Raw genomic sequence first — 23,212 nt, 5'->3', positions numbered from 1 at the left:
GAGAGAAAAACTCCATTCAAGCCCTGCTGGGATGCACGTTCAAATCTGCGTGACCACAAAACCCACGTTCATGGACCCACTTGCCTCTATTGCTTTTTTAAGCTATAGGAATGCTGGATGAGGAATGTTGTCTGTTATTAACTAGCAAAACACGATCCCCCTTTGAGCCTTCATGTCATTATCTATAAGATGAAAATGGACAAGAACATCTCCAGTGTTACTTTTGAAATTTTCAGTGCTATCTTACATGAAAATAACATGAAGACACAGAAGCAAACCTGCCTTATTCCCCCTTATGCCTTGACTTCTTGGCCTGCAGAGAGGCCTCCAAGACCCTCCTTGGACGATCCAGGGTTCAGCCCAGCACTGAGCTAGACGACCATGGGCTCCCCTTCCGTGAGTGAGTCTTTGCATGACTGTTTTGGGTTTCTTTCCCTAGACTCCCATTTCTTAAACGTTTAACAGGAGAGCCAGTCACAGATCTCCCTTTCACCCGAGGGCTGGCAGGTCACGAGGTCGCCAATATTTGTTTTATGTACTGCTAAGAGATTAAGGGGCAGTATAATTTCAGAGAAAAGTTAGGTTCTCTGGAAGTCAGGAACCCCAGCACCCTGCCCTTAAACACTCGAATGACCTTGAGCAATGAAAGGTCCCCAGACCTTCATTTCTCATCTTCAAATGAGAAGACAAATTGGACAACATCACTGTTTCCTAAAGTGTGGTGTGGACACCGCTGTGGAAAGTAAGCAATAGGTAGAAACAAGTTAGGTGCTTTTATCTTATGCATATATCTATAAATACTTAAATAGCCTCTCAGCTCTACAGTATCTTAGCTATTATTGCTACAGCAAGGCTGAAGTCGGTGACACACACACAAGCAAGACCCAATGCTAGTACATGCGGTGAAGGTATCGCACCTTCAGGAATTGTCCTTTCCACCCAAACTGTCCAGAAAGATTGACACCGATGAAATGGATCGCTATTGTGGATCCTCATGTACCAAATTCCCATGAGCTTTGCTGAGAAGACCTCAGCAGTGCATCAAAGCATCCCTTTGATGCAATGTGAATAAGGTTTAAAAAAGTTATTAATGTGGTTAGTAACCGACTGCAGTTTGGGAAATCCTACACTTGATTTCTTGGTTTCTTCCACGTCTAGCTGTCTTTGACGTGTGACGTGCTTAGACAAAAGTCAGTGTGCTCTCTTCAGGTCAGTCTTAATCTATAACCTGTGTTATACATGTGCCTCATTAAGGACAAATTTCTAGTTCCAGATGGGGAATTTGGAGCGGGCTCTTTTTTCTCTAAATGAATGGGGCTCTACTCCAAGAACACAGACTTCACATATATGGGTATAAACACATACATACACCAGTCAAGTCACTTTCTATCCCTCTATTCACTGTTTAGGCCCTGAAGGTATTGTTTACAGCCGGACACTTGGCTTGCAGGGAAGAATCTCATCCACCTGAGATCTTAGGCCCAGTGCCTCCAATCCCCTCCTCTCTTTCTGTTAAATTTCTGCAAAGGCAGGAAGTACCAGAGTGATGCAGAGGTTGGCTGGAAGGTTGAGAAGAGGCCCCAAAGATGTAAGGCTTAGGATGACCCTGAAGAACAGATGGGGTTTGGGCAGTCGGCATGGAAGCTAGAGAAAATTCCAACTGGGCAAGGAAGGAGTGGGCACTATAAATGGGGGACAGGGAAAAGACTGGAACACAGGGTTTGGACTGGGAAGTAAAGAGGATGCTATAAGGCAGGTTCGAGGGGTGGGTTAGAGAGAGCATGATGGCCCGCTAAATCTTTTAAGCTCCACTCTGTGCCACTCACGTGCTACAAAAGGATTTATTTCAGTGTGAGGTAAGATGTAAGTGCTACTTTAAGAATTTAACTGAACCAAAATGACCTGGGGACCAGGATGCTAGTCTACTGTTCTAGGTACCGTTCTCCTGGGGAAAAAAGCCAACATACAATGGTGCATTAGTCTGTTTGGGCTGCCATAATAGAATACTAGAGACTGGAGGCTTAAACAACAGAAATTTCCTTTCTCGCAGTTCTGGAATTCTGCAGTCTAAAATCAAGATGCCAGCAGAGTTGCTTCCTTCTGAGGCCTCTCTTCCTGGCTTGCAGACAGCTGCCTTCTCACTGAGTCCTCACATGGTCTTACCTGTGTGTGTGCATGGACAGAGAGAGGCCGCTGATGTCTCTATCTTCTTATAAGGACACGAGTCCAGTCTGATTAGGGCTTCACCATTATGACTTTATTTAACCTTAATTACCTCCTTAAAGACCCTATTTCCTAATACAGTCACATTAGAGGTGAGGGCTTTAACTCAGGAATTGGCGGGGGCGGGGCGTTTCTGCCCTATGTGAGAGGGCTGGGAATGGCACAGAGCACATCCCGCTGAAGGCTGTGCCTGTGCTGCCCTTCCCACCTTTTCCAGTGGTAAGATATAGGCAGAGAGGGAAGAGCGTTCTAGAACAGGCTTCATGACTTGCTTCAGTTCAAACCTATTCAAACCCAAGGACAAGCATTCACTCTTGTGGACCAGCACAGCTTACCAGATTTTCAGGGGTTGGGGGAGAGTTTAAAGCCCAAATAAAGTGTTAATTTCTCGTTGGCCGGGGCCACAAGCCGCCCACACAGTGTGGGCAGGTAGCTCCCTCAGCATCCAAACTCCCTCTGTGGGGAAATGAAACCCCCGGGGTCATTTGGAGGAAAGGTGCAGTTTCAATACACCCATACAAAGGGAGTAGAGTCATAAGATTTATTACTTTCAAAAATAGATAACTAATGAGAACCTACTGTATAGCACAGGGAACTCTACTCAATGCTCTGTGGTGACCTAAGTGAGAAAGAAATCTAAAAAGGAGGGGATATACGTACACGTGTAACTGATTCACTCTGCTGTACAGCAGAGACTAACGCAACACTGTAAAGCGGCTGTGCTCCAACAAAAATTAATTAAAAAAAATGATTTATTACTTATATATCCCAGAAGCAAAGGGACACAGTGAGCCGGGGGAAGGGCAGTCTTCCACCCCAGGTCACAAGCCAGCAGGAGATAGAGCAGGGTAGCAAGCACCTAGTCCTTACAAGGTGATTGGGGCAGAGGCTACTAACTTTTCACAGGCTTAACTCTAAGTGGTTATTTTTTTTTTAACATCTTTATTGGAGTATAATTGCTTTACAATGATGTGTTAGTTTCTGCTTTATAACAAAGTGAATCAGTTATACATATACATATGTTCCCATATCTCTTCTCTCTTGCGTCTCCCTCCCGCCCTCCCTATCCCACCCCTCTAGAGGGTCACAAAGCCCCGAGCTGATCTCCCTGTGCTATGCGGCTGCTTCCCACTAGCTAGTTTACGTTTGGTAGTGTATATACGTCCATGCCACTCTCTCACTTTGTCACAGCTTACCCTTCCCCCTCCCCATATCCTCAAGTCCATTCTCTAGTAGGTTTGTGTCTTTATTCCTGTCTTACCCCTACGTTCTTCATGACCTTCTTTTTTTTTCCCTTAGATTCCATATATATGTGTTAGCATACGGTATTTGTTTTTCTCTTTCTGACTTACTTCACACTGTATGACAGACTCTAGGTCCATTCACCTCACTACAAATAACTCAATTTCGTTTCTTTTTATGGCTGAGTAATATTCCATTGTATATATGTGCCACATCTTCTTTATCCATTCATCTGTTGATGGACACTTAGGTTGCTTCCATGTCTTGGCTATTGTAAATAGAGCTGCAATGAACATTTTGGTACATGACTCTTTTTGAATTATGGTTTTCTCAGGGTATATGCCCAGTAGTGGGATTGCTGGGTCGTATGGTAGTTCTATCTGTAGTTTTTTAAGGAACCTCCATACTGTTCTCCATAGTGGCTGTATCAATTTACATTAAAAAATTTTATTTTATACCCGCTTAGCTCTAAATGTTTTTAAACTTTTATTTATTTATGTTTTCTGGCCACACAGTGTGGCATGCAGAACTTCCCTGACCAGGGGTCAAACCCATGCCCGCTGCAGTGGAAGCTCAGAGTCTTAACCACTGGACCACCAGGGAAGCCCACTCAGTGGTTATATTAAAAGGTTCCACCAGGGAAGGCAAAGCAGGAACCTGTGGGGATACCCTAAACCTATCTAAAAGTCCAGACTCTGAACTTTTGGTGTTAGTAGGGTCACCATACTGTAAAATGCCTAGGCAGCCACTCAGAAAAACAAAATCGTTTTCCTCAAAGTTGTTTTCCTCCTCACCCCTTTCTAGTTTTGACCCTCTTGCATTATGATCCCAGCTAGGACAGCAGGTGACATGACGCAGCTGCAGGAAGGGCTTGGGGAAAAAAGCTCAGTGAGGGCAGCCTGGAGTGGAGTAAGATAGATCCTGGGTGAAATCCCAGCTTCACCACTAGCTGTGTGACCTTGGGCAAGTGACCTCACCTCTCTGAGCTTCCATTAAAAAAAAATTTCCATTATCAAAAATTTTAAACAGAAAAATAGAAAGAGAATACAATGAACACTTATACATCCGCCCAGATTCAACAAGTCTAAACTCTGCCATATTTGCTTCAACTAAGCCACTTTAAAGTAAATTACAAACGCTAAGGACCATCGTCCCTAAATACTTTAGCATTTGTGTCCAACAAAAGAGAACATTTCCCCCCATAACCACAAAACTATTACGCCTCAATAAAACAGTTCCCTGGGGCTTCCCTGGTGGTCCGGTGGTAAAGAATCCACCTTCCAATGCAGGGGACTCGGGTTCGATCCCTGGTCAGGGAACGAAGATCCCACATGCTGCAGGGCAACTAAGTCCACGTGCCACAACTACTGAGCTCCCACGCCTCAACTAGAGAGCCCGTGTGCCGCAAACTACAAAGCCCACACACCCTGGAACCCACGCGCCACAACTAGGGAGAGAAAATCCGCACGCCACAACTAGAGAGAAGCCCGAGCCCGCACGCTGCAACAAAAGATCCCGCATTGCCACAACTAAGACCTGACGCAGCCAAGAAAATAAATAAATATTAAAAAAACAATTCCCTTATATATATATATTATTTAATATTCTGGCCACATTGAAATTTCCGCAACTGTTCCCAAATTATATTTTACAGATGGTCCATTCACACCAAGATCCAATCAGAGACCTTGCATTGCATTTGGTCATTATGGATCTTAAATCACTGAGTTTCCATTCTGCTCATCTGTAAAATGGGAAAAGAATAATACATACCTCACAGGGTACACAAATTAGACATAATACATGTTAAGGGGTTAGGCTAGTGCATCCAAAAATGTACACTATTATTATTAGCTTCCTTATTGGACTTGCTCTGCTCAAGGCAGCAGTGCATTGGGATGGAGTGTCTTGAGATGTCAGTAGCATGGGCTAGAGATAATGAGGCAACAGGTCCCAGCATCCTCAGGGATGTAGACCCACAAGCTGCATTTTGCCCAGCCCTGGCCTGGGGATGGAGGGAACCAGTCTCACCTTGACCACCTTCAGCACCCCCGATTCCTGGTTCAGCCCATGCTCCCCCTGGAAGCTCTGCTCCCTCAGGAACTGCTCCACAGCCTGCACAGTCTCCAACACCTCTTTTTTCCACTTCTGGCTGGGATGCAGGCAGTGAGCCACGAAGGAGTTCAGCCTGGAAGCTGGGGTGACAAAGAGCTTCGGGGGCACTGCCATCTCTGTCTTGAGAGTACCACTGGTGGCTAGATATATACCCACACACCTACCCAGCTCCTGGCACACACACTCTTCTTTAAGGGGACTCCTCCTCAGCTGACCTCCAGCACCCTGTGGAATAAAGGACCAGAGTGCAGAGGAAACAAGGGGTGTCTGGCTGACCAGGGGATCCTCTTCCTGGAGGCCATTCACTGCAGCTGGGGTATCGAGGGACACTGGGTGAAACCACCTTAACAGGCGGGGCTTTTAGTCACCCTTTCTGCTGTAGGTTTCATTTCTCACCTCTTAATTTTCCTTTTACAACTTGGAAACTGAAACTGGCTTGAGGATGGCTCTGGGAAAGGCAACTCCCCCAGGAGATGGGAGCTGGATGGTATCCACCAATCCCATCCCCACAACCTTGTCACCCAAAACAGGCTCAGTAAGAGCAGGCACTCGCTGGAGGTTGGGCTGAACAGTGGGAATTCTAGGGTTCCGCAGAACAAACTCTGGAATTCCAGTCTGCCCTTTGCCAGACTCTTAACCTCTCTGACTCTCACAGAAATAATCCTTAAAATGGGTTTAAGAATAATACCTACCCCATAGGTTGTGTGGATTAAGCAAGAGAACATTTAGCAGAGAAAACATTAAGTAAATGCAAGTATTGTTATTCGTTCACTGGACATCTATTGAGTGCTGGCTGGGTGCCAGACATTGTGCTAAGAAGACAATGTAAGACGTGGTTCCTGCCCCAGGGGCTCCCAGAGCAGTGGGGGAGACGCAGGAGACACAGAGAGTCCAGTGTCCTGTGTACTAGGAGAAAAGAGGGCACAGAAACTTGGTGGAAATTCAGGCAGAAGAGTTTCTTTGGGGTCACCTGTGGTGTCAGTGAACACCTGCTTGAGATGAGTCTTAAAAGACTGGGAACGCGGCCAGGAGACAGAGGGCACAAGACAGGATAAGGCTGAGAAGTGTGAATCATCCTGGTATGTGCCAGGACTCGGCTGTCAGATCCACGTTGGCATGGAGGGCAGGGAGGGGAGAGGTGAGAGCTGTGCCTGGACAGGTGGGCAGGGATTGAAACTCGGAATGCCATTCATTCATTCATTCAACAAACATTTGATGCGTGCCTGCTATGTGCCAGGCAGGTGTCCTGGGGATACAGCAGTGAATAGGCAAAATTCTCGGACTGCAGAGAGCTAACACTCTAATGGTGGAGACAGATAATAAACAGGATAAATAAGTAACATTATAATAATTAAGACGGTGATAAGTGCTAATCAGGAAAATAAAGCAGGGAAAGAGGTTAAAAGATACTGACTACGTGTGTGGGGGGGGTGAGAAGTGGCAATGTTCAGGGGTTCAGTCTCAAGAAAGGTGGCTAGGGAAGGTCTGAAAAGGAGACATTTGAGCAAAGACATGAAGGAGGCGAAGAGTGAGCGGTATGTATGTCAGAGGGAAGAATGAGAGAAAGTGGGACTTCCCTGGTGGTCCAGTGGGTAAGACTCCACTCTCCCAATGCAGGGGGCCCAGGTTCGATCCCCGATCGGGGAACTAAATTCCACACGCATGCCGCAGCTAAGAGTCTGTATGCGGCAACTAAGAAGTCCACACGCCCCAACGAAAGATCCCGTGTGCCGTGACTGAGAGCCGGCTCAGCCACAAATTAAAAAAAAATAAAATAAATTTAAAAAATTAAAGAAGAATGGGACAAGGAGCAGCAAGTGCAAAGGCCCTGTGGCGGCAGTATGCCTGGTGGGATTGAGGAATAGCAGTGTGACTGGAATGGAATGATCAAAGGGGGAGAGTGGGAGGGGATGAGGTTTGAGTACAAGTGTAGGGGGCAAATTGTGTAGGATCTTGAAGACTACTAAGACTTTGGCTTTTACTCTGATTGAAATGGGGAACCACTGGGGAGTTCCAAGCAGAAGAGGGACATGGATGGGCTTTCATTTTAACGGTATCACACTGGCTGTTCGTGGGAAGATTGGATTAAAAGCAGAGGGTGGGGAGTGGAGGTGAGAGCAGAAGCAGGAATTCAGTTAAGAAGCTACTACAACAGTCCAGGCAAGAGATGTGGCGCCTTGGATCAGAATGGTAGCAGTGAAAGGTAGGGAGAAGTGGTATGGTTCAATTTTCTTATTATGGAAAATTTCAAGCATGAACAAAAGTAGAATAATACAATGAACCTCCATGTACCATCCCCCATCTTCAACAATTATCAACCTGTAGACAGTTTTTTAAATGTTTATTCAGGTCTTCTGCCCATTTTTATTTTTATTGGCCACCCGGCACGCGGGATCTTAGTTCCCCAACCAGGGATTGAACCCATGCCCCCTGCAGTAGAAGCACAGAGTCCTAACCACTGGACCACCAGGGAAGTCCCAACCTACAGACAATCTTGTTTCAATGATATCTCCATCCACATCTCCCCTCCTGTATTATTTGGAAGTGAATCCCAGACCTCATATCATTTCACTGGCTATATTTTGAGTATAAACAGGTCTTGCTAAAGGATAGAGTGTGATGTGAGAGAAAAATTAGAGTCAAGGACCACTCTAAGGCTTTTGGCCTTAGCACTGGAAGGATGGAATTGTCCTTAACTGAGAAGGGAAAGACTGGGCCAGGGCACAGTGTAGGCATGAAGGTCGGGAGCTCGGCTTTGGAAGCAAACTTGAGTGTCTAGTGAGAGAGATCCAAGTTGGCTAGGGAGTTGCATATTTGAGTCTGGATTTCAGGGACGAAGTCTGGGGTTGAGATACAAATTACCAGCATAGATATATTTAAAGCCATGAGGCTGGATGGGTTCACCAAGGGAGTGAGTATAGAGCAAGACAAGAAAAGGACCAGTGACTGGGCCCTGAAACACTTAATAGTATTAAGTGATTGGGGAGAGGCAAGCATCCGGCAAACAAGAATGCGAAGGAGTAGCCAGGGAGGTGGAAGAAAAATCAGCAGTGTGTTTTGATAGCCAAGTGGAAACATTGTTCTAGGAAAGAGAAAGTGATCCACTGGGTCACATATCAGGTGAATCTGCGCTGACTTTGTCCTGAGGGCAGTGGCAAATCAGAGGAGCGACCAGAGGTGAAATGACCATTCTGGAAAGATTGGTCTGGCTGCTTCTGTGGGGAGGATGGATTGCAGGGGCCAGGGGTAGATATGTAGGGAAACGTGTCAGGACACTGTACAGTGATCCAGGTGAGAGGGAAGGTGACCCGGACTTGGCCGGAGAAGGGATGGGATTCTAGGTCTACCTTGGGGGAGGGTGAACAGGACTTGGTGACTACAGGTAGGAGGTGAGGGAAAAGACAGGATGGCTATCAGCTCTCTGGCTTGGGTACCTGGGTAATGGATGGAGGGTACTGTTAACAAAGGGAGGAAGATAAAAGGAGGAGTGGGAAGTGGGGAGGTCTACAAGGGTAGCTGTTTAAGCCAGAGAGCTTAAAAAAGTTGTCCACATTGCCTAATGCTTCCGATAAGTTCAGGAATATAGGTCTGAGAAGCACCCAAGAGGCTACTGGTGATCATTGTGGGTGAAATGTAAGGGAGAGCTGGGAGCAGAAGCCAGATTTTAGGTGCGGGGTTGAAGAGTAAGTTGGGTGAGGAGGATGGAGACCAGGAGTGTAGATAACACTTTCAAGAACTTTGTCGTGAAAGGGAGGAGAAAGACCAGGTGTTAGCTGGAGGAAGTGGTGGGGTGGAGGGTGTTTGTTGTCTTAAATACCATTTGGGGGGGAAAAAAAACCCTCAATCATGACACGTTTCAATTTAAACTTTCCAACTGGCTAACCCCAAACGGAAAGAATCACATTTTTAATTACATAAATTCTAAAAGTCTCCATATTTTCAAAGTTTGGTAGTGCCTGGTCCTTAAACAGTCCTATATTATAACTGTTTAAAGAGCAGTGGCAATTTCGCAAACCAAAGTCAACAATAAAGTGAGATTCCAAACATTTGTCCTATGTTTATAATGACAGATAATGAGCTTCAAGGCAATATAAAAGTTATTCAAACAAAAGTTATTCAAACATTCAGACCTTACATCTTAGTTTAAAACTTTTTTTGAAGTATAATTGATTTACAACACTATATCGGTTTCAGGTGTACAACATAGTTATTCAATATTTTTACAGGTTGTACTCCATTTGAAGTTATTATAGGCACTTCCCTGGTGATCCAGTGGTAAAGAATCTGCCTTCCAATTCAGGGGACACAGGTCTGATCCCTGGTCGGGGAACTAAGATCCTACAGGCGGCAGGGCAACTAAGCCCGCGTGCCACAACTACTGAGCCCATGTGCCCTGAAGCATGCAGGCCACAACTAGAGAGAAACCTCCACACCACAACGAAGAGCCCACGTCCTGCAATGAAAGATCCCGCACGCCTCAGTGAAGATCCTGCGTCTCACAACTAAGACCCAATGCAGCCAAAAATAAATTAAATAAATAATAAACCTTTGAAAAACTAAAGTTATTATAATATATTGGCTCTATTCCCTGTGCTGTACAATATGTCCTTGTAGCTTATCTATTTTATACACAGTAGTTTGTACCTCTTAATCCCGTCCTCCTATTTTGCCTCTCCCCACTGGTAGCCACCACTTTGCTCAATAGACTTTACATATTAGTTTTGATTCATTTCATTATTCATTTTCAGGAGATATCTGGGAGTTCAGCAGCTTTCAAGATTTCAAAAGGGGGAATTCCCTGGCAGTCCAGCGGTTGGGACTCTGGGCTTTCACTGCCAGGGACCAGGGTTCAATCCCTGGTCTGGTATTTAGGAACCTGCAGGCCTTACAGAGTGGCCAAAATAAGGAAAAAAAAAACGATTTAAAAAGGGAACATGGGGCTTCCCTGGTGGCGCAGTGTTTAGGAGTCCGCCTGCCGATGCAGGGGACATGGGTTCGTGTCCCGGTCTGGGAAGATCCTACACGCCGCTGAGCGGCTAGGCCCGTGAGCCATGGCCGCTGAGACTGCGCGTCCGGAGCCTGTGCTCTGCAACAGGAGAGGCCACAACAGTGAGAGGTCCGCGTACCGCAAAAAAAAAAAAAAAAAAAAAGGGAACATGCAGTCGATTGTGTATTGGTTTTATGGTTTGTAGAAATGCCACGTAGTTGGGCACATTTCTATGGCGGTGGGGGAAGAGCTAGTAGTTAGGAAGGGTGTGGGCTGGGTTTTAGGAAGAGGAAGATACATAAAGATGGGTTTTCTCTTAGCTTGTGTTCCTCCAAATGCAGAGCCTGAGACAAGGAGTTGCATGAGACTTGTTTTGGGAAATGATCCCAAGGGACAGGTGTGGGGGATTGAGAAGGAGGAAAAAACAGTCCAAGAAATATCATGAAATTGATCACTACTGTGGGCAGCTGAGCTTTGATCCCACTGGGGACCCTCTAAGGAGCAATGCAGAACGTGCCTCAAAATTATCCACCTGAGAGGTGGAGGAGGGGAGTATGCACTCGCTGCACTCACTGGTTACTGTCTTTCAATGCGCCAAGGCTTACCCCCTGGGGTGTTAACTCCCTGGAACTTCCATATTTGCTCAGAATTACTTGGAAGGCTTGTTAAGACACATATTGCTGAGTCCCACTACCAGAGAACCTAACTCAGGTAATTCTGGGCTAGTTGCTGAGAAGTTTTATTTCAAAGAGGTTCCAGATGATGTTGATTCTGCTGGTCTGGGGTCCTTACTTTTGAGAATCAATAACTTAGAGGTTTGAGCTTTGAAAGGTGACAACATGGGGGAGAAGGAAAGTTGACTCAAAGTCATGGAGTTGTGAGCCAGCATTCAGTGTTCTGGAATTGCAAGTGTTTGGCCACGTCTGGTATGTTTTGAGAGTGACGAGGAGAGACTGAGAGGTCAGCAAGAGCTAAATGATCAAGAACCCTGAATGCCAAGCAAAGGAACTTCAACTTGATTCTGTAGGTAATAGGAGCCATTGGAGAATTTTAAGCAGGGGAGGATTCTGTTTCTATTTATGCTTCAGAAAGAGCACAGTGGTCTGGGTAGAAAGGGGTGAGCTAGGGGGACATGACCATAGAAGTCTACAAAATGAACAGCCTGATCTTGGCACTCGTGGGGATGTGGGGCCTCTCTTAACGAGCATGATGGTGTCACAATCCTTGATGTGCAGTCTGAGAAGCTATTGATTCCACAGTTTCTGGCCCCGGAACCTGAGTATCTGATCCTCCATGTAAGGTCCTCCAGCCTCTTCAATCTTCTCTTTCAAGTCGTGGATGGAGTCATCAGGGTCAATGGTGTAAGGCTTGCCCTGGCCACTGGAGTCCTTCATGAAGACCTGGATCTCAGGGGGGAAGGTCTCCAGCACCTGGAGGCTCCTGAAAGGAGAGACAGTGGTGTCCACTGGGGCCACATGTCCTCTTGTTTTCATAGTTTTGCCTTTCCCAGAATGTCATATGGTTGGAATCATCCAGTGTGTAGTCTTTTCAGACTGGTTTCTTTCAACTAGCAATATGCATTTAAGCTCCTTCCATGGCTTTTCATACATCACCACTCACAGTAACAAATTATTTTTTTCTTGTGATGAGAGCTTTTAAGATCTACTCTCTTAGCAACTTTCAAATACACAGCAATATTGTTAGCTATAGTCACTACATTATACATGACATCCCCAAGACTTATTTATCTTATAACTTGAAGTTTGTACCTTTGGTCCACCTTCAGCTATTTCACCCACCTCCCACCTCTGGCAACCAGTCTATTCTATGTATCTGTGAGTTGTTTCTTCTTTGCTTTTAAAGATTCCACATATAAGTGATCTCATACAGTATTTATGTTTCGCCCTCTGACTTAATGCACTTAGCATAATGCCCTCAAGGTCTATCTGTGTTGTCACAAATGGCAGATTTCCTTCTTTTCATGTGGCTGAATAAAATTCCATTATCTATCTATCTATCTATATCTATCTATCTATCTATCTATCTATCTATCTATCTATCTATATCTATATGTCACATTTTCTTTATCCATTCACCTGTTGGACACTTAGTTGTTTCCTAGTCTTGATTTGCCTATTTTATTTTATTTTTTTACACACACTGCATGACATGCGGGCCTTAATTCCCTGACCAGGGATCAAACCCATGCCCCCTGCAGTGGAAGTGTGGAGTCTTAACCACTGGACCACCAGGGAAGTCCCCTGCTTTGCCAATTTTAGAATCAGGTTATTTGTTTTGGTTTGTTTGTTTGTTTGTTTTTTGCTATGGAGTTGTTTGAATTCCTTATAGATTTTGGATATTAACCTCTTATCATACATGTGGTTTGCAAATATTTTTTCCCATTCCTAGGTTGCCTTTTCATTTTGTTGATTGTTTCTTTTGCTCTGCAGGAGCTTTTTAGTTTGATGTAGTCCCATTGGTTGCTTTTTGTTTTTGTTGCTTGTGGTTTTGTTGTCATACCCAAAAAATCATCACCAAGACCAATGTTAAAGAGCTTTCTCTTTATGTTCTCTTCTAGGAGTTTTACAGTTTCAGGTCTTACATTTAAGTCTTTAATCCATTTCAAGTTAATTTTTACAAATGGTGTAAGATAGGGGTCCACTTTCTTTGTTTTGCATGTGGGTATCCAGTTTTCCCAACACCATTTACTGAAGAGACTATCTTTTCCCTGTTGAGTATTCTTGGATCCCTGTCAATTAGTTGCCTGTATGTGTGTGGATTTATTTCTCGGCTCTTGATTCTGTTGCATTGGTGTATGTGTCTGTTTTCATGCCAGTACCATACTATTTTGATTACTCTAGCTTTGTAGTATAATTTGAAATCAGGAAAAGTGTTGCCTCCAGCTTTGTTCTTCTTTCTCAGGATTGCTGTGGCTTTTGAAGTCTATTGCAGTTCCATACCAATTTTAGGATTGTTCTTCCTATTTATATAAAAAATGTCATTGGAATTTTGATAGGGATTGCACTGGATCTGTAGATTGCTTTAGGTTGTATGGACATATACTCTCTGACTGAGATGTGCATGTAAATGATTTGCCTAAGACTTATTAAAGCAAAACAAAAAAAGTCAAAGAAACTGCTACATTAGAAAATACTAAACATGTAGAGTATGGGCGGCTGGTGTGTGCTCGGGATGACCCAGCCCCCTCCAGGCCAGAGAGGTGGGTGGGAAGCAGCAATTACAACAGACAAGGATGACCCTCCCTGTTTACCCCTCCCTCTGGGCCCATTTTATTCCGGGCTGCATCGTTTAAACTCAAAACACACTTTTAATATAGGGCCCTTGTAGCCATCTTGTTGTGCTACTCTTCACAACCCATGAGCAGGGTCACAGGAAACTGTAAACAGGTCTGGCTTTCCATGTTACCACTCATACAAGCCAGTGCTTTTCCCACTTGATCTACAGATCACAGACACGTGAGGATTATGCAAAAGAACAAGAACAAAGCTTTATTATAAGTTTCACATCGAAACAGGGTCCACACGAGGCCCAGCCTGGGAGGAGGTGGACACTGATGGCCTCGACCCAAAATTATTGGCTCAGGCCAACTTCCTCCTCTTAAACCCCAAGGTAATGAATCGTGACCCGGAGGAGAATGACTTGGTCGATGGCCCAGCGGTTTGTTGTCCAGCCAAGCGCTTGGCAGGTGATGAGGGGGCCCTAAGAGCAAGGCTGCACCTTGCTGTGCCCACTGCGGAGCTGGGGCTGATAGTAGTAGAGGCCGGAACCGACACACCCCTAAAGTCAGTCTTGGCTGGGCATGGGTTGCGCCCTCCGCTGGAAGTAGGGGGGCCCTGCCTGGGTGCGCCCACGGGGATGTGACCTAAGATGGGCCCTCCCGTAACACTGAGAGCTGCAAACATGCAGCTCAGATCTCGGGCAGCCGCTCTGCTCCCAAAACCCAGCTGTGTGCTGGCATGGGTGCCCACGGTGGAATTTGTAAATGATGAACACCCAGAAGATGCTTGTGCGGGGCCGTCCGAAGCTGCGGGGCCTGGAGCAGAGGCAAAGCCTGGAGCTTTCCGCTTCCTATGCTGGGGAGAGCTGCCACAGGCGGTGGTTCCTCGCTGCTGCCAATCAGGGGCCCCAGAGATGGGCTGGGTAGTGGCTCCAGGCTGCAGAGGAAATCTCAGAGTTTGGGTGCGGGACCTGAGTGCAAGCAAGCTGGTGGTGACTGTGACTGAGGATGTGCTGTCACTGGGGGGCGTCTGCCGGGCCTGGGTCGAGGAGAAGAGGCTCCCACTGGAGCCAGGGGCGGACCCCAAGAGGAGAGGATGGGAGGGTGGAGTGGTGTCCATGGGGGTGACCTCAGGGTCAGAAGCGGCCTGGGGTGCCAGGCCCGCAGATGTGCCGGGTGAGGGTCTGGAACTGACAGTACACGTAACGGGCAGGCTTGGGGAGGGGGCAGTAGGGCTGGTGACGGGAGGGAGGTTCTGTGGGGTGAAGACAGGAGAGTCCACACACATGGGTTTCCTATGCTGGGGAGAAATGCCCAGGTCCCCGATGGCATAGGTCTCACCCCGCAGCGCACTGTTGATGCGCCGCAAGGCTGCTTGCTTCTCCGAGTCTAGGTCTTCAGCGGTGACCCGGAAACCCGGCTCAGGGGCTGGGGGCAGCCTCAGAGGCTCCCCTCGCCGGTGCGGCAGCAGAGGAATCCTGCGTTTTCGGGGCCTGGGACTGTCAGACGTGCGGGAGCCCTTCCTCCAGGGTCCTTTCTGCCCTCTTGCTGTCTCTGCATTTTTGTCAGGCTGGCTTTTCCTCCGGTAAACCACCGGAGCTGCAGAGGGCGATGGAGGGCCCTCCTCGCCCCCTGTCTTTGTAGACTTCTGGGGCAGCCCTTGCGGTATAGCGGGACCCCTCCTTCTTTCCACTGGCAGGAAACCTCGGGTGGAGCTATATGAGCTCGTGATGGCGTTTCTTTGGGGGCAGGAGCTCATACAAGTGGTCTGCTGTTTCCTGGCGGATCTGTCCTCTGCCCACTTGGCGTGGAGGTCTCTCTGCAGAGGTCCAGACCTGGGCACGAAGAAAGAGCCCCCCAGGGGCCTAAATGCAGATCGTGCGTCCCCGGTGTCATTGGGGCCGCTTCTCTGGTCATCGTTCCTCACTGTGACTGTGGGGACTTCCTCCTGCTTGGCCATCCCTTGCCCCCTCTCTCCCAGGGCCCTCAACACCGTCTTCTCGGTGCTGTAGTTCGGGACACAGCTGGGTGTCGTGGCCGGCACTGGCTGCCCCTGCGCCACACTGGCAGTGACTGTGTCCACTGCGGACACTGAGCTGCGGGACGTCGTGGAGGTGCGAGCACCCATCACTGCCTTCTTCCGATGGCCTCGCCTGAAGATGGAGATAAGGATCCCCATAAGGAGTGCAGCGTCTGCGGGATGGTAGAATGGGGTCTCAGAGACTCTGTGGCAAAGCGCAGATGCAGAGTCACTGGACACTTGTGGGCTGGCCTGCGAGTGGATAGCCGGCCATAGACAGCTGGGTGGCCCGGGCCGGCCACGGGAAGTCGGTGGGCGCGGGGAGCGGGCTGGGGGCAGCCGAGCCCTCCTGGCAGGTGCTGGTCCCCCAGTGCCCGGGGCGGGGGTGAGGGGCAGGGCCTACCTAAGTAACTGCTCCTAGAGAACTTAGGTGAGGTCGGTCCGTGGATACAGAGCTGGGCTCTGAGCACTCTCCTTCAGCTGCCAACTCGGCCAAAAGTGGAGTGCGCTCTCTTTGGCCTGTTGCCTTTTTATACTCTGAAACCTGTGAGCGAACAATGGGCGTGCGTTGGTGGGGCGCAACAATTTAGGGAGGGGTGGCGCATGCGCAGAGTACACGTCAGGCCCTGGGGCGCACAGGTGAGGATGCGCGCCCCTGGACCGTCTAGCGCTTCTGAATCCCCCGGGGGTCTGAGGGCTGGAGGTGTTTGCCTTGAGGGTGATGAGCTTCTTGGCAGGACAGCTGGCCCTTCTCCCCTGGCCGCGCCCCAGTGCTGTCGGGGTAACTAACTGTACTGGACGGGATCCCCGCCCAGCAACGTGGAGCAAGGTTGCTGGCTGTGCAGCTCCCACAAGAGGCGGCAGCTTTGGCAGCAGCGCCTCTGCGTTCCCCTGGCGCCACTGGAGGGGAGAGCCGCTAAGAACGGAAGTGCCCACACCATCCAGATCCTGCTGGGGTGACACCTGAAGTGGTGGCCAGGGCTGGCTGAGAGGGCCATACTTACCATATGACCCAAAAACCCACTCCTAGGCAGTTAACCAAGAGAAAAACTTTTCACAAAACACAAATGTGAATGTTTTAGCTATCTTGTCCACAATTCCTAAATATAGGACTATTGAGGTTATCCAATTTTCTTGAGTTTGTCATTTTTTAATTGTTCTTGGAATAACACTATGTATACGTATTGTTTCACAGTCTAGAGTTAATATTTTACCAATTAAATAAAATTCAGAAGGCTTACATCCATATAGATTCTTTTACCTTCCACTCTTTGTTATAGCTGTCATATGTGTCACCTTTATATGACTTCAACGCCACCCTCTGAGACTGTGGTATCCTTTTTTCATACATATACAGGGAACTCCCTGGCGGTCCAGTGGTTAGGACTCAACACTTTCACTGCTGGGGCCCCGGCTTCAGTCCCTGGTAGGGGAACTAAGATCCCGCAGGCCACGCAGGCGTGGCCAAAAAAAAAAAAAAGTCATACATATATAAAATAATGTAAGAGGATAATTTTTCCAGATACTTGCCATTTTTGTTGCCCTTCCTTTGTTCCTGAAGTTGCAAGCTTACTTCTTTCTTGTGTCATTTCACTTCAGCCTGAAGAAGTTCCTTTCATGTAATGTTTTTATAGCAAATTGGTGATGAATTCTCTTAGTTTTCTCTCATCTCCATCAGACTTCATTTTGGCTTTTGTTTGGCTTTCAGTCTTTAAGGATATCCTTGCTTTAAGGATATCATATCCTGGTTTGGTCTTTTCCTTTAATACTTTAAAGATGTTATTCCATTCTTTTCTGGTCTCTGTTTTCTGATGAGAAATCACAGTCCTTCAAGTTGACATTCTGTGATGTATAACAGGTCGGTTTCCTTGACTGCTTTCAAGATTATTCTTCACCTTGGCTTTTTTATCAGATTGTGTGTCTGGGTGAGGCTTTCTGAGCTTAGGTCTGTGTCTCGAAATCAGTGACGTTTTCAACTATTCTTTTCCTCATATATTTTCTTCTGCACCTTTCCTTCAGACCCTCCAACGGCACAAAAGGTAGAACTTGCAATATTGTTTCACATGTCTCTGAGACTTAATTTTTGTTCAGTCATGTATCCTCTTTGTTTTTCAGATTGTGCCATTTCTATTGATCCATAAGTTTTCTGAATCTTTCCTCTGTTTTCTCTGTTCTGTTATTCAGCCCATCCAGTGAATATTTGCTTTTGGATATTGCATGTTAAGTTCTAAACTTTCCATTTGCTTCTTTTTCATAGTTTGTACTTCTCAGTGAAGAACTTCTTTCCATTAATTTCAAGAGGATTTACCTTTAACTCATTGAGCATTGTTGTAATGGATGCTTTGTCTGCTAATTCCTCCATGTGGGTTATTTCAGGGCTGGGTCTGTTGATTGCATTTTTCTCTTGAGAATTTGTCACATTTTCCTAGTTCTTTGTATGCTCCGTTGTGTGATTTTGGGTGGTATCCTGGAAAGTTTGCTTATTATGTTTCGAGACTCTGGTTCCTATTAAAATCCTCAGGAGATTGATACTTTTCCTTTTTCTGTGGTTTTTATTAAGCAATTCATGAACCTATGGTCAAACAGGTATTGTGCCTTGTCTTCTGAGTTGTTCCAGTCTTGGTGCAGTTTTCAGGACACTGCTGTGCTGTTTGTGTCCACATGGTGCACGTACCACTCAGGGGTTAATCTCGGAATTGAGTGGCAGTTTATACTGTAGTTCACTTCCGCAAGCCTCTATTCTGCCTCGTTGGCTCTGTCTGTGCATGAGGCTCAGGGGGATCCCAGGACTTATGTGGGCTCGTACACAGACCTAAATAATCTCCTCCTATAGCTCTCTCCTCTTTGGAATTCTACCCACATTCTCAGGCTTCAGGGGCCCCTCCTACATGTTCCTTAAAGTGTTTAAGCCGCCATGCTGTCATGCAGTTCCCTATGACCAGGTTGACCTTTCAGGTGAAATAGCAAGAGAAAAGAAAGGAAAATAACGGCATGCCCCCACACTCTTCAGACAATAGGAGCCTCTTAACCTGTTCCTTTGTCCAGAGACACAGGCCATTTCTCAGTGAAGGCCTCTACCATCACTGAGGTTGCAGGGGAGATGTGGTAACTGGGGAGAAAAAGACCAATGGGGATGACCCCCTCACTCCTCAACATCCAAGCCCCCCACTTTCTCACTTGTCTGCCTAGAAATAAAAGGTTGATCCCATGGTTTTAACTTTCAGCTGTTGCTGGACTTTGCGTGCCTTGCGTAAGCTGGGAGACAGAGGCAGGAAAAAAACCCACCATAATCACCCTGTTACGGGCTGTTATTCAACTTTGGACTTCCAGGTCCCATCTGCCTGTTAGCGTTCACTTCTTAGAGTTTCAAGTGCATGCTGTTTGTCCTCTATCTTGCTCCATGCGGCTCTCAAGCCCTCGTAATATGACCACAGTTCTCGTGCCACATGTAAACATTCGAACACTTTGCAGATACTGAATTAAAAATCTATTATTTACATTGACTCCACCATTTTTATTTTCCTGGTGTGTTCATTAGAAAATTCAAAATTACATATGTGCCTGGCATTATGTATTTTTTGGTGAGCAGTGATCCAGAGGATGGAAATGTATGCCTCCTTCGACTCCTTCAACTTAACCGCACTCTGGGGCAATGTCCCAGCCAGGCAGAAACTGCAGGTGGAGCTGGAGACCTTGAAGAGTTTGGCTATACTTCCAGCTCAGCCCAAAGCCCAAGGATGATTCTGGACTTTCATTCTGACTCGTGCATTTCAGATCTTTCTGGGTTTGGACCTGGTATATATGTCCCTCCCAGCCCGCCCTGCCTGCCCCTTCAGTTGTCACCCCAGCAGGATCCGGCTGGCTTGGGCACTTCTGGGTTTTTTTTCTTTTTTTTGCACTTCTGTTCTTAGCGGCTCTCTCCTCCAATGTTACCAGGTGGGAGGGCAGGTGGACGCACAGGCGCTGACGCCAAATCTGCCACCTCGGGCGGCGGCTGCTGAGCCAGGTACCCTGCTCTCCAGCTTTCCTGCTCTGGTGGCCGGGGACCCATCCTGTACAGTTAGAGCCGGCCGGGGGAGAAGGGGCAGCTGCCCTGCCAAGAAGCTCATCACCCTCAAGGCAAACACCTCCAGCCCTCAGACCCCCGGGGAGATTCAGAAGCGCTAGACGGTCCAGGGGCGTGCATCCTCACCTGTGCGCCCCAGGGCCTGACGTGTACTCTGCGCATGCGCCACCCCTCCCTAAACTTTTGCGCCCCGCCAAAGCACGCCCATTGTTCGCTCACAGGTTCCAGAGCTGCATCCCAGCAACAGGCCAAAGAGAGCGCACTCCGAGTTTGGCCGAGTTGGCAGCTGAAGGAGAGTGCTCGGAGCCCAGCTCTCTATCCAAGGACCGACCTCACCCAAGTTCTCTAGGGGCAGTTACTTAGGTAGGCCCTGCCCCTCACCCCCGCCCCGGGCACTGGGGGATCAGCACCTGCCAGGAGGGTTCATCTGCCCCCGGCCCGCTCCCCACGCCCACCAACTTACCGTGGCCGGCCCGGGTCACCCAGCTGTCTATGGCCGGCTATCCACTCGCAGGCCAGCCCACAAGTGTCCAGTGACTCTGCATCTGCGCTTTGCCACAGAGTCTCTGAGGCCACATTCTACCATCCCGCAGACCCTGCGCTCCTTTCTGGGGGTCCTTATCTTCATCTGCAGGCGAGGCCATCGGAAGAAGGCAGTGATGGGTGCTCGCACCTCCACGACGTCCCGCAGCTCAGTGTCCGCAGTGGACACAGTCACTGTCAGTGTGGCGCGGGGGCAGCCAGTGCCGGCCACGACACCCAGCTGTGTCCCGAACTACAGCACCGAGAAGACGGTGTTGAGGGCCCTGGGAAAGAGCGGGCAAGGGATGGCCAAGCAGGAGGAAGTCCCCACAGTCACAGGGAGGAACGAAGACCAGAGAAGCGGCCCCGATGACACCGGGGGCGCACGATCTGCACTTAGGCCCCTGGGGGGCTCTTTCTTCGTGCCCAGGCCTGGACCTCTGCAGAGAGACCTCCACGCCAAGTGGGCAGAAGACAGATCCACCAGGAAACTGTAGACCACTTGTATGAGCTCCTGCCCCCAAAGAAACGCCATCACGAGCTCATATAGCTCCACCCGAGGTTTCCCGCCAGTGAAGAGAAGGAGGGGTCCCGCCATACCGCAAGGGCTGCCCCAGAAGTCTGCAAAGAAAGGGAGCGAGGAGGGCCCTCCGTCGCCCTCTGCAGCTCCGGTGGTTTCCCGGAGGAAAAGCCAGCCTGACAAAGATGCAGAGGCAGCAAGAGGGCAGAAAGGGCCCTGGAGGAAGGGCTCCCGCACATCTGACAGTCCCAGGCCCCGAAAACGCAGGATTCCTCTGCTGCCGCACCGGCGAGGGGAGCCTCTGAGGCTGCCCCCAGGCCCTGAGCTGGGTTTCCCTGTCGCCACTGAAGACCTAGACTCCGAGAAGGAAGCAGCGTTCCGGCACATCAACAGTGCGCTGCAGGGTGAGACCTAGGCCATTGGGGGCCTGGGCGCCAAGCAGCCTTCCTGTCCCTTTCTGCTGCCTGCCGCAGGGGCTGCTTCTCCGCAGAAAATGTTTCATAGTTATTTCTATTTTAATATGATCATGGTACATTAAAATGTATTAGTGCTTGCCTGTGAACACTAAGGTCACTTGACTTGTAATTGTCTATGTTGTTCTATATTTTTGTGACTAAAGGCATTACTTGGGGGAATGAAAAGAATATCTTGAAGCGATTTTGGCTTTTGATCTGCCACTAACTCCTATTTAACCTTAATTCAGGGGTCGGATTCTTTGACCCAAGGAAACAGAATAGTATAAAAAGAAAGAATGTGAGTGTCAGATGGTGGCAGTGATTAAGTATAGCAAGAGACGCCTTTGCAAAAGTTACTCTTGGTCCCAGAAGACTCTCACTTAGCTGTGTGACCGTGGGCAAGTCACTTCACCTAAATCTCTGAATTATAGGGCTGTGCTGATGATTTAAAAGTGACTGAGCACGGTGGACACTCGGAAATCCTGGGTTCTCAATAAAGCCACTGCCCTGCTCTTTGGTCCTTTGGGATTACTATATTAGTAAAATTTATACTTGACAGTAATTTTAGCTTAAAGTTTATTTTGTCTATTTCATCTCAGGCTTTTGGCTAAGATCAAGTGTAGTATCTGTTCTTGTCAATTTAAATAGCAAGAGAAAAGAAAGGAAAATAACGGGCATGCCCCCACACTCTTCAAACAATAGGAGTCTCTTAACCTGTTCCTTTGTCCAGAGACACAGGCCATTTCTCAGTGAAGGCCTCTGCCATCACTGAGGTTGCAGGGGAGATGTGGTAACTGGGGAGAAAAAGACCAATGGGGATGACCCCCTCACTCCTCAACATCCAAGCCCCCCACTTTCTCACTTGTCTGCCTAGAAATAAAAGGTTGATCCCATGGTTTTAACTTTCAGCTGTTGCTGGACTTTGCGTGCCTTGCGTAAGCTGGGAGACAGAGGCAGGAAAAAAACCCACCATAATCACCCTGTTACGGGCTGTTATTCAACTTTGGACTTCCAGGTCCCATCTGCCTGTTAGCGTTCACTTCTTAGAGTTTCAAGTGCATGCTGTTTGTCTTCTATCTTGCTCCATGCGGCTCTCAAGCCCTCGTAATATGACCACAGTTCTCGTGCCACATGTAAACATTCGAACACTTTGCAGATACTGAATTAAAAATCTATTATTTACATTGACTCCACCATTTTTATTTTCCTGGTGTCTTCATTAGAAAATTCAAAACTACATATGTGCCTGGCATTATGTATTTTTGGTGAGCAGTGATCCAGAGGATGGAAATGTATGCCTCCTTCGACTCCTTCAACTTAACCGCACTCTGGGGCAATGTCCCAGCCAGGCAGAAACTGCAGTGTGTCTTGGAGAAGGTCTTTTGCATTGAGATAGTAGGATGCTCTTTTAGCTTCAAGAACTTGGATGTTGTTGAGTTTAACCTGGTATAAGTTCAAATTAGAGTGTTTTAATTTTAGGATGTTAAAGGTAATCCCCATGGTAAACACAAAGAAAAGAGCTATAGAATATTCCCAAAAGGAAGTGAGAAAGTAATTTAAATATTGTATTGTAAGAAATCAGCTAAACACACACAACGAAAGAGAGGAATGCAGGAAATGAGGGGCAAAAAAGCTTTGGGCAGATGGAAAAGAAACAGCACAATAGCAGAAATAAGTCTTTTTTTTGTCAGCAATTACTTTAAATGTAAATGCATTAAACTCTCCAATCAAAATACAGAGATTGGCGGAATAGGTAAAAACATATGATCCAACTATATGCTGTCTACAAGAGACTTACTTGAGATCAAAAGACTCAAGCAGGTT

The 23,212-nt window shown here is 47.5% G+C and overlaps 2 pseudogenes; both read left to right on the top strand.

Annotated features, from left to right (window-relative positions):
- Positions 1 to 20,713: 20,713 nt before the first annotated feature.
- On the top strand, positions 20,714 to 21,354 carry LOC149749843 (putative POM121-like protein 1; annotated as a pseudogene).
- Positions 21,355 to 21,975: 621 nt separating this feature from the next.
- LOC149749842 (U2 spliceosomal RNA) lies at positions 21,976 to 22,081 on the top strand (annotated as a pseudogene).
- The last annotated feature ends 1,131 nt before the right edge of the window (positions 22,082 to 23,212 follow it).

Source organism: Delphinapterus leucas, chromosome 3, assembly GCF_059928025.1.
Source record: "Delphinapterus leucas isolate spDelLeu-1000000601 "Yukka" chromosome 3, BTC_Dleu_Yukka2, whole genome shotgun sequence".
In the NCBI taxonomy this organism is placed as follows: Eukaryota; Metazoa; Chordata; class Mammalia; order Artiodactyla; family Monodontidae; genus Delphinapterus; species Delphinapterus leucas.
This window is presented reverse-complemented; position numbering and strand designations above follow the sequence as displayed.